This window comes from Hevea brasiliensis, unplaced genomic scaffold (genome assembly GCF_030052815.1).
Source record: "Hevea brasiliensis isolate MT/VB/25A 57/8 unplaced genomic scaffold, ASM3005281v1 Scaf1, whole genome shotgun sequence".
Lineage (NCBI taxonomy): Eukaryota > Viridiplantae > Streptophyta > Magnoliopsida > Malpighiales > Euphorbiaceae > Hevea > Hevea brasiliensis.
In genome coordinates, this window is record NW_026614585.1 from 1,745,468 (window position 1) to 1,761,563 (window position 16,096).

Sequence of the window (16,096 nt, forward strand, 5' to 3'; positions counted from 1 at the left end):
TAAATGGCAAATGTAGATCCAAAAATATATTAAAAGAGTTTTAATATACTGTTTATCATTGAAATCAAATAGATAAAAATAAATCTTGCATGATGCATGTGACCCTAGATGAAAAATTTTGAATTTCAATGATCTAAACTTGTGTTTTTCATACTTTCACTCCTTCAATTGGTATCAGAGTCACTATATTTGCCATTTAGATTGTTGATTATATGATTTAATTGTGTGGTTTGATCATGAGATGATAGATCCATTGCTGGTTGCAAAGAAAATGTGGCGGCATGGTGATGAACACCAATGGTGCGCACACTGTGTGGTCTCAATGGTGTGCGCAAGGTTTGGGTTTTGAATCTACAATTTTTGTATGATCTAAGGTTCATCCTATGATTAATTAAAATGTTTAATTAGGTGTTTTAATCACACAATTAAATTTTGATTCAAATCTGAATTTTTAAAATTGTTTGAATGTGATTCAAATCTGAATTTTAAAAGTTGTTTGAATGTGATTCAAATATGAATTTTTAAAATAGTTTGAATGTGATTCAAATCTGAACTTTAAAAGTTGTTTGAATGTGATTCAAATCTAAATTTTTAAAATTGTTTGCATGTGATTCAAATCTGAATTTTTAAAGTTGTTTGAATGTGATTCAAATCTGAATTTTTAAAATTGTTTGAATGTAATTGAAATCTGAATTTTAAAAGTTGTTTGAATGTGATTCAAATCTGAATTTTTTAAAAGTTGTTTGAATGTGATTCAAATCTAAATTTTTAAATTTTTTTAATTGTAATTCAAATATGAATTTTTAAATTTGTTTGAATCATATTCAAATCTAGATTTTTAAGTTGAATATGAGATATTCAATTTAATTTAAGTATGTATGTTTTATTTAATTGTTAAATAGTGATATGCATGATGGATGATCATGGACTATAAAAGACCAATGTAATTGGATTTATTTCTTTTACGTTTCTTTGGGTTGTAAATTAATTAATTTATTTTAATTTATTATGGGCATATATTATTAAGGTTGTAATAATTTTGGGTTGTAATTTCATTTATTTAGTTCTTGTAAATTCGCCTTGGTATGCCAAGGATTACTATGTAATATTGGATTACAAGAAGATCAAGGAGGTCAAGAGCATTGGTGAGACCAGTGGGAGGAATTCAATGTCAAGTGTTGATTATGTACTCCTTCACAACTCTTGTAATATGAATGAATGAAATGCACCTAGGAATGCCTGATTCAATTCTTAGTGGCTCAGAATTGAATCCCTTAGAAAAGTCCATGATCATACCATATTTATTTATTATCCATGAATGCATGAAATGTATGGGAATGTATGCAAGTATATGATATATGCATGCTAATTGGATAATGTGCAAAGTGAGACCTTAATAGTACTTAGGGTGACCACAAAATCTTCCAAACAAATGATTAAGTTGGAAATGCTATAATTAAAGTAATTATAACATGGGCCCTCCATTGAGGCAATTATTTTAAGAAATTTTAAATATTTGCGTAAGATGCAATTAAATTAAGAGATTTTCTTAAGAATAATTGTTAAGCATGAGATGTTGTAAATATGTAAATGGTTTGGTGGCCAATAATGGATGTGCCTGAGGACATTAAAATTATTTGCATGTTTACTGGCTCAATGGGATTAACTTAACTAATGCAAGATAGGTCAATAATGGATGTGCCTAAAATTTTGAGCATTAGGGGCTAGGTAAAGTGTTACACTCACTTCATATAGGCATTTTAGGGTAGTTTTGCATCCATTTTGCCCTTATATTTTAGTATATTTTATGTTTTTAGCTCTATTTTAGCTTATTTGTTAATTTTAGATACTTTATATTTGATTTTTGTAATTTTGTTGTTTTTGATAGGATTTTGTGGCAAATCGAGGATCAATGAGTGCATTAGGAAGTGATTTGAAGAAATTTGGAGTTCTTTAAGTATAGAGGAAAGTTGAAGAAATCAAGTCTTGAAAGAGCAAGTTAGCTGAAATTTGCTTGAGACTTTGCTTAAGATCCTGCTTAGGGTAAAGCGGCAGTGCATAAGGTGCAGCACAAGTCAAGCATGAGCAGAAAAGTCTATTTTACTCTAAGTCTACTGAGATTTGCTGAGGGTTTGCTTAAATTTAAGCAGACAGTGCGACCAGAGGCTGAAATTTTCTAACAAGCTGCTTAGGGTTAAGCCGAACCCTAAGCAGACTGCCCAGAACGTGAATAATGCTGCTGACTTGGACAATTTTACACCTCATTTCCTAACCACTCCTTGTCTCTTATTTACTTTTAGGGCAACTTTTTGGGACGATATAAATTCATCATTTTCTAGTTTTTGCCACAAGAGGAAAGGAAGGAAAAACAAAAAGGAAAGAAAATTTAATAGAGGAAGAGGAGGAGACGCCATTTTCTTTTGGGGACGAGCTGCTGCACCAGTTCTGGAGCTCCAAAAACCAGAGATTTTGGTTCTTCTACCTGGGCTTTTTCTATTTTAGTCCTCTTATAATGTTTTTCTTTACTTTTCCATCAATCGTTCTTGTAAATACCATTATGAGTGAGTAAACTCTTTAGATTTCAGAGTTGGGAAATATGTTTTAGATTAATTTGTGGATTTGGACTGGGTATTTCCTTATTTTACATAAATATGAGTTTTGATTCTTTCCTTGTGTGCTTGATTTACTTGCCTAATCTTGGTACCCATTGGGTATTGTGTTAATCTTTGATTGAAGGACCGAAAGGTGAAAGTCATTGATAGATAATCAAGGATTGGAACTTAAAATCACCTAGATTTAGAAATAAACTAGGATTTTAAGAGGAATTAATTATTGGTTACAAAACTTAATGGGTTTTAAAGTAATCAAATAATATACGAAAGTAGGTTTGGTTATTTTAGAACACACTTTGGTTTGCTTGAAAAAGATATCAAAGGAATTTAGAATCAATTTCCTTCAAACTCTATTTTTCCCTAAAAATTGGAATGCCCAAGACAAATCCCAATTAATTTATGCATAAACCCCCAACTCTGGAATCATTTTCAACATAATTAGACTTTCATTTAAATTACCCATTATTAATTTAGTTTAATTGCAAACTAGATTTAGAATTTATTTGTTGCTCTTTACCCATTTTAATTAGATTAATCAATTTACCTTGCTCATTTACATTTACCACTTATTCATTAATCATTAGCCTAAATAATCGCTTCATTCATAGTTTGGTACTCAAACTGCAAATCCTCGTGGGAACGATACTTGATTCATCACTTTATTACTTGAGATGACCTGTATACTTGCAGATTCGCCACATCAAGTTTTTGGCGCTGTTGCCGGGGATTTGATTTTTTTGTTTGATATTGAACAATTGTTTGCTTGGTTAATTTGGGCATTTTATTTTATTTTCTTTTTACCATTTTACTTTGAGAATTTGTTTATTTTGTTTTTTCAGGTACTTTATTTTATGAGAAGGACAAAAAGTGAAGAAATCAATTTATTCTTTGATCCAGAAATAGAAAAGACAGCAAAAGCTTTAAGAGCAGAATCTAAGAGGAGAAAGGCTGAAATTAAAGCTCAACAACAACAAGAAAGAGCGCAAGAGCAAGAGCAATTACAAGAAGAATTGGCCAACAACAATAACAACTGCTCTGTGAAGGATCATGCCTATCCTAACATTGGGGATTTCATGCCAAGTATCACAAGACCAAGAGTAGAAGCTAATAATTTTGAACTGAAGCCTGCACTCTGTAAGATGGTACAACAATCACAATTTGGAGGAAATCCAAGTGAAAGTCCACATGTGCATCTAGCACACTTTCTTGAGATCAGTGATATGTTGAAGATAAATGGAGTTTCTGATGATGCAATTCGACTCAGATTATTTCCTTTTTCTCTGAAGGACTGAGCTAGAGAGTGGTTACATTCTTTACCACCGGGTTCTATCACAACATGGGAAGAACTTTCTCAAGCATTTTTAGCTCAATATTTTCCACCAAGCAAGACAACTAAGATAAGAAATGAGCTGACTTCTTTCAAACCTAGAGATGATGAGAGCTTGTATGAAGCATGGGAGAGGTACAAGGATTTGCAAAGGAAATGTCCACATCATGGGATTCCTAAGTGGATACTTGTTCAACACTTTTACAATGGAGTTTCACCAGCTATTAGAAATACAATTGATGCATCTTCTGGAGGTGATCTTATGGAAAAATCTGAAGATGAAGCTTTTTCTGCTCTTGATAAAATTGCTTATAACAACTACCAATGGAGTTGTGAGAGGAATGAGATCAAGAAACCAGCTGGTATGTTTGAGCTTGATGCCATGAATATGATTAATGCTAAGTTTGATGCTTTGACAAGGAAGATGGACAAGCTAAGCATGAAAGTAGATTCTTCAGCTGGAGGTTCTAGTAATTCAGTAGAAGTCAGAGCTGCAAATATCAACTGTGCAGCAGATTTTTTTGCACTTAATCAAGATTTTTCAAGTGAGCAAGTGGATTATGTGGGGAACTACAATCAAAGACCAGGTGGTAACTCATTTTCTGCAACTTATGATCCAGTATGGAGAAACCACCCCAATTTCTCTTGGGGAGGTAGACAAGGACAAAATCAAAATTTTCAGCAACCTTCTAGGTATCAACAACATCGAATTTTCAAGAATAGATGTCCTCCTCCTAGAATTTCTAAACCTCAAAATGCACCTGCTCCACCTCTACCACAACAAGCACAACCAGACAAGATAGCTAGATTGGAAGCCATGATTGAGACTCTCCTTGTGAGCCATCAAAGTCAACAAGAAATGATTTCTCAATTAGCATCTAAAGTGGATCAAATGGCAACACACAACAAGATGTTAGAGAATCAAATAGCTCAACAAGCTAGCTCTTCAAATAACAAAGCATTTTGAAAGCTCCCTAGCCAGCCAGAAAATTCAAGGGAGCATTGCAAGGCTATTACATTGAGGAGTGGAAAAATATTGGAGAATGGAGATAAAAAGATTGAAGAGAAGATTGAAGAAGAGAAAAACAGAAAAAGGAGATGAACAAACTGAACCTGAAGTTAGAATTGAGGTTGAAAAAGAAAACTCAGTGGAAGAAAAAGGAAGTAAGGAGAGGGAAAGCAAAGAAGAAGAACCTAAATATGTTGCACCTAAAGCCTACATGCCACCTTTACCATTCCCACAAAGGTTCCAGAAAGCAAAATTGGATAAACAATTTGGGAAGTTCTTGGAAGTATTGAAGTCTTTGCATGTGACCATTCCTTTCACTGATGCCTTAGCACAAATGCCTTCATATGCTAAATTTTTGAAGGAGATTTTATCTAACAAGAAGAAATTGGAGGAATTTGAGACCGTAGCTCTCACGGAAGAAAGCAGTGCTATTTTGCAAAATAAGCTTCCACCCAAACTGAAAGATCCTGGGAGTTTTTCCATACCATGTCACATTGGGGATATCAGTATAGATAAGGCTTTATGTGATCTTGGAGCCAGTGTTAGTCTGATGCCATTGTCTATCTATGAGAAAGTGAAGATTGGAGAAATGAAGCCTACTACCATCTCACTACAGTTAACAGATAGGTCTATTAAATTTCCAATTAGGGTAATTGAGAATGTTCCTCTGAAAGTTGGAAAATTTTTCATACCAGTGGATTTTGTGGTATTGGAGATGGAGGAGGATGTACACATTCCTATCATTCTTGGTAGACCTTTCCTTGCTACTGCTGGAGTTGTGATTGATGTAAAAAATGGGAGGCTTACATTAGAAGTTGGGGAAGAGAAAGTTGAATTTAATTTGTTTCAAGCAATGAAAAAAAAAGATGATTCAAATTCATGCTTGAGAGTTGATGTGATAGATGAAGAGGTCAGAGAAGTGCTTAAAAAGCAACATCCTAAAGATCCCTTAGAAGCTTGTTTGGTTCATAACATCAAAAAAGGGGATGAGATTGGAGAAGCTGCAGAATATGCTACAATTTTGGAAGGAAATCCACCTTTGCCTATGGCTGATATTGAAAAGATTGGGGACTTGAAGCAAGAAACAGCTTCATCATCAAAGCTTGAAAAAAGTGAAGCACCTAAGGTAGAGTTGAAACCTCTTCCAACAAATCTCAGGTATGTTTTTCTAGGTAAAAATTCTACATATCCTGTAATTGTTAGTGCTAAATTGAATGATTGTGAAGTTGAAAAATTATTAAGAGTTCTTAGAAAGCATAGACGGATAATTGGTTATACCATTGATGATATTAAAGGAATACATCATACGTGTGCATGCATAGAATTTTGTTGGAAAATAATCATAAAGCCTCTCAAGAGTCACAGAGGAGATTGAACCCAAATATGAAAGAGGTTGTGAAAAAGGAAATCTTGAAATTGCTTGATGCAGGTATCATTTACCCTATTTCGACAAAGAATCAGGTAAGTCCAGTTCATGTTGTACCCAAGAAAGGGGGCATCACAGTAGTGAAAAATGAAAATGATGAACTAATACCTACAAGAACTGTAACTGGACGGAGAATGTGTATAGACTATAGGAAATTGAATAATGCAACTAGAAAGGACCATTTTCCATTACCATTTATAGATCAAATGCTTGAGAGACTAGCTCATCATTCTTATTTTTGCTATTTGGATGGCTATTCAGGGTTCTTTCAGATCCTTATTCACCCAGATGATCAGGATAAAACTACCTTCACATGTCCTTATGGTACCTTTGCATATCGAAGGATGCCATTTGGACTATGTAATGCCCCTACTACATTTCAAAGATGTATGATGTCCATATTTTCTGACATGATTAAGGGTATTATGGAAGTGTTCATGGATTATTTTTCTATGTATGGTAAATCTTTTGATGAATGCTTATCTAACTTGTCTAAGGTTTTGCAGAGATGTGAAGAGTTCAATTTAGTTTTAAATTGGGAAAAGTGCCATTTTATGGTACAAGGAGTTATTTTGGGACATCTTGTGTCAAATAGGGGTATTGAGGTGGATAAAGCAAAGGTAGAAATTATTGAGAAAATGCCACCCCCAACATCTGTGAAGGGAGTGGGGAGTTTCTGGGGCATGCTGGATTTTACAGGAGATTCATCAAGGATTTCTCTAAGATTTCTAAGCCTCTTACCAATTTATTAAGTAAAGATGTGGAATTCCATTTTGATACTAATTATATGAACGCTTTTTGCAGGATAAAGGAAGCTTTGATATCTGCTCCTATTATCAGACCACCCGATTGGTCATTACCTTTTGAGTTAATGTGCGATGCTAGTGATTATGCCATTGGGGCTGTTTTGGGACAAAGGAGAGATAAGAAGGTGTATGCAATATACTATGCAAGTAGAACCTTAGATGATGCTCAAATAAATTACTCTACTACAGAGAAAGAGTTTTTGGCAGTGGTATTTGCAGTAGATAAATTTAGGTCCTATCTTGTGGGGTTTAAGGTAATAGTGTACACGGATCATGCAGCTATCAAGTATCTCCTTCAGAAAAAAGAGGCCAAACCTAGATTGATAAGGTGGGTGCTACTCCTTCAAGAGTTTGACTTGGAAATTAAAGACAAAAAAGGAGTAGAAAATGTGGTAGCAGATCATCTGTCTAGATTGAGGCAAGAACAAGGAGATAATTTGGGAAAAGAGCCCCCAATAGATGATTATTTTCCTGATGAGCAACTGTTAGTGATCATGAATGCAAAAACCCCTTGGTATGCAGATTTCGTGAACTATCTATAGTGTGGAATCCTTCCACCTGACCTAACATGGCAGCAGAAGAAGAAATTTCTTTTGATGTAAAGGATTATGATTGGGAAGAGCCATTTTTGTTCAAGAGATGTGGAGATGGGTTGATTAGAAGATGTTTAGCTGATGAGGAGATAGGAAATGTTATTAAAGATTGCCATTCTTCACTTTATGGAGGTCATATGAGTGTGACAAAGACTGCAGAAAAGGTTCTTCAAGCAGGGTTCTTTTGGCCACACATGTTTAAAGATGTGAGAAAGTTTGTAAATGCATGTGATAGGTGTCAAAGGATGGGTAATATCTCAAAGAGAGATGAAATGCCCCTCCAAAATATATTGGAAGTGGAACTATTTGATGTGTGGGGCATTGATTTCATGGGACCTTTTCCATCGTCCTTTGGACACAAATACATTTTAGTTGGAGTAGATTATGTGAGCAAATGGGTTGAAGCTATACCATCTCCAACTAATGATGTTAGAGTTGTGATTAAATTCCTTAAAAAGTTCATTTTCACAAGATTTGGAACTCCATGTGCCATTATAAGTGATGGAGGTTCTCATTTTTGCAACTATCAATTTGAAAGATTATTACAAAAATATGGAGTGAAGCATAAGGTTGCAACACCCTACCATCCACAAACTAGTGGTCAAGTGGAGATCTCAAATAGAGAGTAAAAAATAATTCTTGAGAAAACAGTGAATAGTTCAAGGAAAGATTGGTCACTAAAGTTAGATGATGCTCTTTGGGCCTATAGAACAGCTTTTAAAACTCCTATTGGCACCACCCCATTTAGATTGGTTTATGGGAAAGCTTGTCATTTACCTTTGGAGTTGGAGCATAGAACATATTGGGCCATAAGGACACTGAATTTTGACTTGAAAACTGCAGGAGAAAAAGAATCTTTGCAACTAAATGAACTTGAGGAACTTAGATTGGATGCTTATGAAAATGCCAAGCTTTACAAGGAAAGAACTAAGAGATGGCATGATAAGCATATTAGGAGGAAAGAATTTCAGGAAGGGGATGTTGTTCTCCTATATAACTCTAGGTTAAGGTTATTTCCCCAAAAATTAAAGTCAAGATGGTCAGGGCCCTACACTGTTATAAAGGTATACCCCTATGGAGCTGTTGAGATAGGCAATGAAACCTCAGGGAGTTTCAAAGTTAATGGGCAGAGATTAAAGCATTATATTGTTGGAGAACCCACACAAAAGGTTGTAGAGGTTTCATGGCTTGGGTCTCCAATCAGGGCTATTTAGGTGATTTGGAGTGGAAGGTCAAGCTTAAGACCTTAAACAAGCACTTCTTGGGAGGCAACCCAAGCGTATCCTTTTATAGTTTATTAATTTTCCATTTCTTTTCATTTTTCAGTTTTTACCCTCATTAAACACAAAAGTGACATTTGTTTATCTTTTGTAGGTCATTCATGAAGATTGGGCAAATTGACACTTGTAGCAAAAACAAAGAATTGAAAGAAAGCAAGCATAAAGCTAAATACTGCACTTTATCCAGTACCTGTGAACAGTAACACTTTTAAACTTGTGCTAAATTACTGATATTGCAATCTACTTGATAGCACATGTTTGATTTTGTGCTTTGTATAAATTCTGTGAAATGCAACTTGAATGAGGATCAATTTTGATATTTAGGACTGATGTGAGCTTTATTGAGGTGCAAAAATAGTATTTGTTAAGTTTTACCTTTTAGTGTATATATAATTTTGTAATTTGTTGGGAATTTACATGTTTTTGTTTGAATTGTTGCTAGTTTTTGCAGTCTGCAGATTTTTGTTACTGTACATGCTGCTTAAAAGGTCACTTTCTGTCTTTTCTGTAATTCTTGAATGTCTGAAACTTGTCTCAAATGCTGCTGAAAATGTGCTTTTGGTATAAGTTTAGAAAGGAGACCATTTCATTAAGTTTGCAAAAAGGTAATCACAATTGGTGCCTAATTTGAACCATGCTTGCAAAAAGCTAAATGAACATTTACAATGCTTGCTAAGTTTGTGAGAGATGATGAGCTTAAATTTTTCAATTTGATGGTATTAATGTGTATTTGGTAATTGCTGAGGGTCATGATAGTATTCCATAGCATTTGGACTGTTTTTGGTAAGTAAAACCACAATTTTTCCCAAAACCTGCCGAAACTTGCTTATGATGTTGCTTACTAAGCAGAGTCTTATGCAAATTCTGCTGAACCCTATGCTTAACCCCAAGCATGGCCCAAATTACCAGATGTCTGCCCCACATTTTAAAAAGCCCAAAACTTCTGCCACTTTTATGAAGCCCTCCCGATAAACCACAACTTTCATTCTGCCGACTCCCTTCCCGCACCATTTTTTTTGGCAAATTTTTAAGGGAAGCTGAAAAGTCTCTTTCTCTTCATTAAATGGTAAGAACCAAAATGTGGTCCACCCACAAACCCAAACCCAGAAGATTTTGACACTCTGTCAAATCGAAAATAGGTATTCCATCATCTCTACCCACAAACCCTAACCCCAGCCCCAGTCCGCCGCTACCTCAATCACCACCACCGCAAACGCCGCCGCTACCTCAATCACCACCACTACCCCAAGGCCAAACACCAACTCTCATTCCGCCAACTCCCCTCTTGCCACAAACTGTGCCGCACAATGAGACACCTGTTTTCAAAACTCAGTTCCCAGAATCAATGCCTGAACCTACGCCTACTTAAACGAAAACCAAAGGTAAAACTAAAAAGGCTGTAGGTAGACCCAAGAAAGCTCTTGTTGGAAAACGAAAAAGAGCACCCTCTGTTCCTTTCGACCTAAACTCTCCACCTCAACCTTCCTCTGAACCAGTCAGCAAAAGGACTAGGTCCTCCTCGCAAATTCCACCACCAGCGGTCCAAACCCCTGTATCTCAATCACCCTTAAACTCTCCAGCAGCACCTGCGTCATCTGCCAATGATATAGAGGAGGTACTTTCTCCATTACCCTAGGCTTTTAGAGACATGGATATGAAAAATGCTTATGATAGTTTAGTTTCTAAAGCTATTTTCGCAAACAAATATATGGATGAGCAGATTTTAAAAGAATTAGGCATTTATGACTCTGTATTTGCCTACTTAGATGCTATCAACTGGACTAAATTTGCTAGGATTAGGGAACCAGTGTACAAGGATTTGACCTTGGAATTTTTGAGTTCCTTAAGGCTGAATTTCAAACCAGCAGTACCTGAGCATAAGGATGTGATATATTTTCGATGTGCTGGAATTGATAGGGAGTTAGACATGGATGCTATGAATGCAATTTTTGGTTTTCAGGGTTCGGGCTATAAAAATATTGAGTGGCAACAAACTATTTATGACCCTATTCAATTCTGGAAAGACATTGCACCTTTTAGGGGTTATTATGGACAGAGGACTGCAAAAGCCTCTAGGATAGTTGATCATGTGTTAAAATACCTCCATAGGTTCATTTCTTACACTATTTTAGGAAGGGGACACGATATGACATTGTGGTCTTTGGAGATTTATTTTTCTTGTGGTGCATGAAGGAGAGAAAACAAGTAAGCACAGCCCATTTCCTAGCTACTCATTGGCACCAAATTGTCACAAAGCATACCAAAGGTAGTATAGTTTTGGAGGATATATAAACTGCTATAGCAAACTCCTTTAGCTTTGATGCTAGTTTATATAAGCTGCTGCCAGTTTCTGGTGAATCATATATAGACAGCACAATGTTGCTACACGTGGATGTTTGTGAGAAAGTAGGACATACCTATGATTTGTTCCAGCAGCATCTTGAAGCTAGTGATGCTGAGACCCCACTACCTTTGCACCAGTAGAACCCCAACCAACAAGCGCCTTGATTTTAGTGAACATTTTGTCCCTCTTAAGATCCTTGGAATCCAAAATAGCAAGTTTCAACTGTCCAACCATCTATTCCCTCACACGACACCACGGATATCCTTGCTACCTTGAAGAACTTAGAAGTCAAAATTGATACCATGGGTCGTGTGAGTCAACCAAAAGAAAAAGCTAGAAAAGAAACTTAAAAGAGATTTTCATCTCTTAAAAAGAAAGCAAGCGACAACAAATTCAAATCTGGAGCTCTACAACAAATTGGCCCAATCTTACAACAATTTATATCATTGGGGCCAAGATATGCTTCAAGAAATGAAAGACCTCACAGAAAATTTGAAAGCGCTTTTGAAGCTTGGATCACAATGAACCTCTTGCAGAACTGAAGTAGACCACGATGCGACAACAAAGCCTTGACAGAGCTTGAGCGATGTGATAATTTAGTATTAGTTTTAGTACGAGTAGTAGCGATACTTGATTACTAGTTTTTCAATTCAGTTTCTGTTTTAGGTTTATTTTGTAATCTGTTTATTTTAATCTTCAAACTTTAGTAATAGTTGTAATACTTTGGTAATTAGTTTTTATGATTATACTTGCACTTCTTTCCTTTAGTTTACTTTATTTTATTTTATCTTCTACTATGGACATAGTTATTCTGTGAATGCTTTTTGATTTATTCTTGATTTAATTGTTAGATTTTATTTTTTTACACTTTTTCATCTTCTTGCACATTATTTTTGCACTTTATCTTTTCTTCAATCCTAATTTTGCTGACATTGATGAGTTGCACAATTTTCTTTGAGCCGCATATGTTTCACATCATTTGGAGGTAACAGCTTGCCCTTTTACTATTTATGCTTATGGTATGTTGCCAATGCTTATGCTTTCGCTTTACCCTACGCAACAGGTTAAGCAACATCTTAAGCAGTGTAAATTCATACATTTGGGATACTTTTTCACATTTTTGTCTCTAAAGCTTCATTGTTAATATCATTTTGAGCTAATTTTGAAATACTTGAGCTTACATTGATTTAATCCCCAATTGTATATATTTCATTAATTGATTAATTCACACAATTTTGCCCATCTTTGCATTCATTTTAAACATTGAGGACAATGTTTCATTTGAGTTTGGGGGTGAGGGAAAAATTTTTGCAAAATTTTTTTAAAAAAATTTTCTTTCATTCATTTATTGCATTTCATTCATCCATATATAGATAATCCATACACTTATACATATACCACACACATGTCTATACTTATATACATACATTTGCATATAGTTTTCATATAGATTACACTTAGTTTTAATTTGATTTATGCATTCATTTTAGGATCATGCATATCATAAAAATAATTTTTTACCTTGTCCTTAGAGGATTGAGAATTGCTTTGAAGAGCAATTGAGCTTACTTTTAGAAGGGTTTGATGGATTGAAAGTTCTAGATAGGTGCAAAGTTATTAGATTCTTGCTTTAGTTTATATCTTCTTAGCTAAGGGCCACCCAATCAATTGCATTGACTTTGAGTGCTTAGAGAAAACTCTAGAGTGAGAAGTAGCTAATTGATGTCTCACCAATCCTAGAACAATCTTTCTAAACCTTTCAAGGCGAAATCATAGCATACACTTGAAAAAGAAATGATCTAGGCATTCTTGGAATTTTAAACCCATATTTTAGCCTTAGCCAACCTCACTTCAAAATTTCCCTTTGGAACCAATTTGAGCCTACATTTATCCCTCTTATTTCTTTGGAACCCACATTAATGCCTAGCCATAAACTCAAACACTTACCTACCCTCCATGAGAATAATTCTTTAAGTGATAGATACACAAAAAAAAAAGAGAAAAAAATATATGTATAACAATTAGTTGGGAGAAGTGACTAAAATAAAAAGGCTAGCAAATTCAATTATGGTATGTAAAGTAATTCACCACCCAAGTACACAAAGAAATGAGTTTGGGGTGAATTGAAAGGACACTTATAATTCAAAGTCAATGTTATTTATGTAGTCCCTCTAAAAGCTTCAAAATTATAAGCTAGTATTGGTAAAAAGTTGTAAAGTTCCTTCCCCCAATTGATTCAAAAAAAAAAAAAAATTGTGTGTCTTGATCTTTTAATAATTTGATTATTCTCATATTTTGTTACCTCTATCCTTTTCTTGTTAGCCACATTATCACCCCCTTAGCCCCATTACAACCTTGAAAGTCCTTTTGATCTTTTGATGGTGTTTTGCTACATTAGTGGAGATTGGAATAGGAGAATTGCCTATGGGATTGTGATATCATTAATCCATTCATTTACTTCCATCATTATTTGAGACACTTTAGTTTGTGGATTACCCTATAGTCTATTTAGGCACGATTATTCCTTGTGATTGATTAGTTTGGGCTTGATGATATGGATAATTGACCCAAGGCTAAGCGGTGATAACTTTGGTAAGGATTGAATTCTTTGTACCTTGAAAGTGGGTATATGGTTTGTTGGTGGCTAAAGGTAAGCTTAAGAGTTTGGATAAGTAATTTTCATAAATTTAAGATAAGGTACCCCAAATTGCATTAATTGTTTTTAATTTGCTTGAGGACAAGCAAAGGTTTGAGTTTGGGGGAATTTGTTACACTCACTTCATATAGGCATTTTAGGGTAGTTTTGCATCCATTTTGCCCTTATATTTTAGTATATTTTATGTTTTTAGCTCTATTTTAGCTTATTTGTTAATTTTAGATACTTTATATTTGACTTTTGTAATTTTGTTGTTTTTGATAGGATTTTGTGGCAAATTGAGGATCAATGAGTGCATTAGGAAGTTATTTGAAGAAATTTGGAGTTCTTTAAGCATAGAGGAAAGTTGAAGAAATCAAGTCTTGAAAGAGCAAGTTAGCCGAAATTTGCTTGAGACTTTGCTTAAGATCCTGCTTAGGGTAAAGCGGCAGTGCTTAAGGTGCAGCACAAGTCAAGCATGAGCAGAAAAGTCTATTTTACTCTAAGTCTGCCGAGATTTACTAAGGGTCTGCTTAACCTTAAGCAGACAGTGCGACCAGAGGCTGAAATTTTCTAAGAAGCTGCTTAGGGTTAAGCCAAACCCTAAGCAGACTGCCCAGAACGTGAATAATGCTGCTGAATTGGACAATTTTACACCTCATTTCCTAACCACTCCTTGTCTCTTATTTACTTTCAGGGCAACTTTTTGGGACGATATAAATTCATCATTTTCTAGTTTTTGCCACAAGAGGAAAGGAAGGAAAAACAAAAAGGAAAGAAAATTTAATAGAGGAAGAGGAGGAAACGCCATTTTCTTTTGGGGACGAGCTGCTGCACTAGTTCTAGAGCTCCAAAAACCAGAGATTTTGGTTCTTCTACCTGGGTTTTTTCTATTTTAGTCCTCTTATAATGTTTTTCTTTACTTTTCCATCAATCGTTCTTGTAAATACCATTATGAGTGAGTAAACTCTTTAGATTTCAGAGTTGGGAAATATGTTTTAGATTAATTTGTGGATTTGGACTGGGTATTTCCTTATTTTACATAAATATGAGTTTTGATTCTTTCCTTGTGTGCTTGATTTACTTGCCTAATCTTGGTACCCATTGGGTATTGTGTTAATCTTTGATTGAAGGACCGAAAGGTGAAAGTCATTGATAGATAATCAAGGATTGGAACTTAAAATCACCTAGATTTAGAAATAAACTAGGATTTTAAGAGGAATTAATTATTGGTTACAAAACTTAATGGGTTTTAAAGTAATCAAATAACATACGAAAGTAGGTTTGGTTATTTTAGAACACACTTTGGTTTGCTTGAAAAAGATATCAAAGGAATTTAGAATCAATTTTCTTCAAACTCTATTTTTCCCTAAAAATTGGAATGCCCAAGACAAATCCCAATTAATTTATGCATAAACCCCCAACTCTGAAATCATTTTCAACATAATTAGACTTTCATTTAAATTACCCATTGCTAATTTAGTGTAATTACAAACTAGATTTAGAATTTATTTGTTGCTCTTTACCCATTTTAATTAGATTAATCAATTTACCTTGCTCATTTACATTTACCATTTATTCATTAATCATTAGCCTAAATAATCGCTTCATTCATAGTTTGGTACTCAAACTGCAAATCCTCGTGGGAACGATACTTGATTCATCACTTTATTACTTGAGATGACCCATATACTTGCGGATTCACCACATCATAAAGGAATGAACCTCTCATGAGATTTGATGGGCAAGGAGTTGCTCACTTATAATTTATTGTAATTCCAATAATGGATGTGCCTGAGGATAATTAATAGGATTATAAGAATTCAATCACCCACTAGAAATCCATCCAACTAGGATTTTTGTTTTTTTATTTTGGAAGTGTAGGATTTGCTAAGTTAGTGGGAGGACCAATTTGATTAAAAGACCATAATCATTTTGGTTAATTACATGATACATTTACTAATTAATCTGGTTATTTTTTGCAGTTAATTTTTTGATAATAATGAGCACAGAACAACTACCACCATCCAATATCCTTACAAGCATCGTTGATTGCAATAGATT

At 34.7% G+C, this 16,096-nt stretch overlaps 1 non-coding gene across 1 annotated transcript; it reads right to left on the bottom strand.

Annotated features, from left to right (window-relative positions):
• Nucleotides 1–4,006: 4,006 nt before the first annotated feature.
• On the bottom strand, nt 4,007–4,113 carry LOC131176369 (small nucleolar RNA R71). The gene has a single exon (XR_009146461.1). It is a non-coding gene; the product is annotated as a small nucleolar RNA R71 (small nucleolar RNA).
• Nucleotides 4,114–16,096: the final 11,983 nt, after the last annotated feature.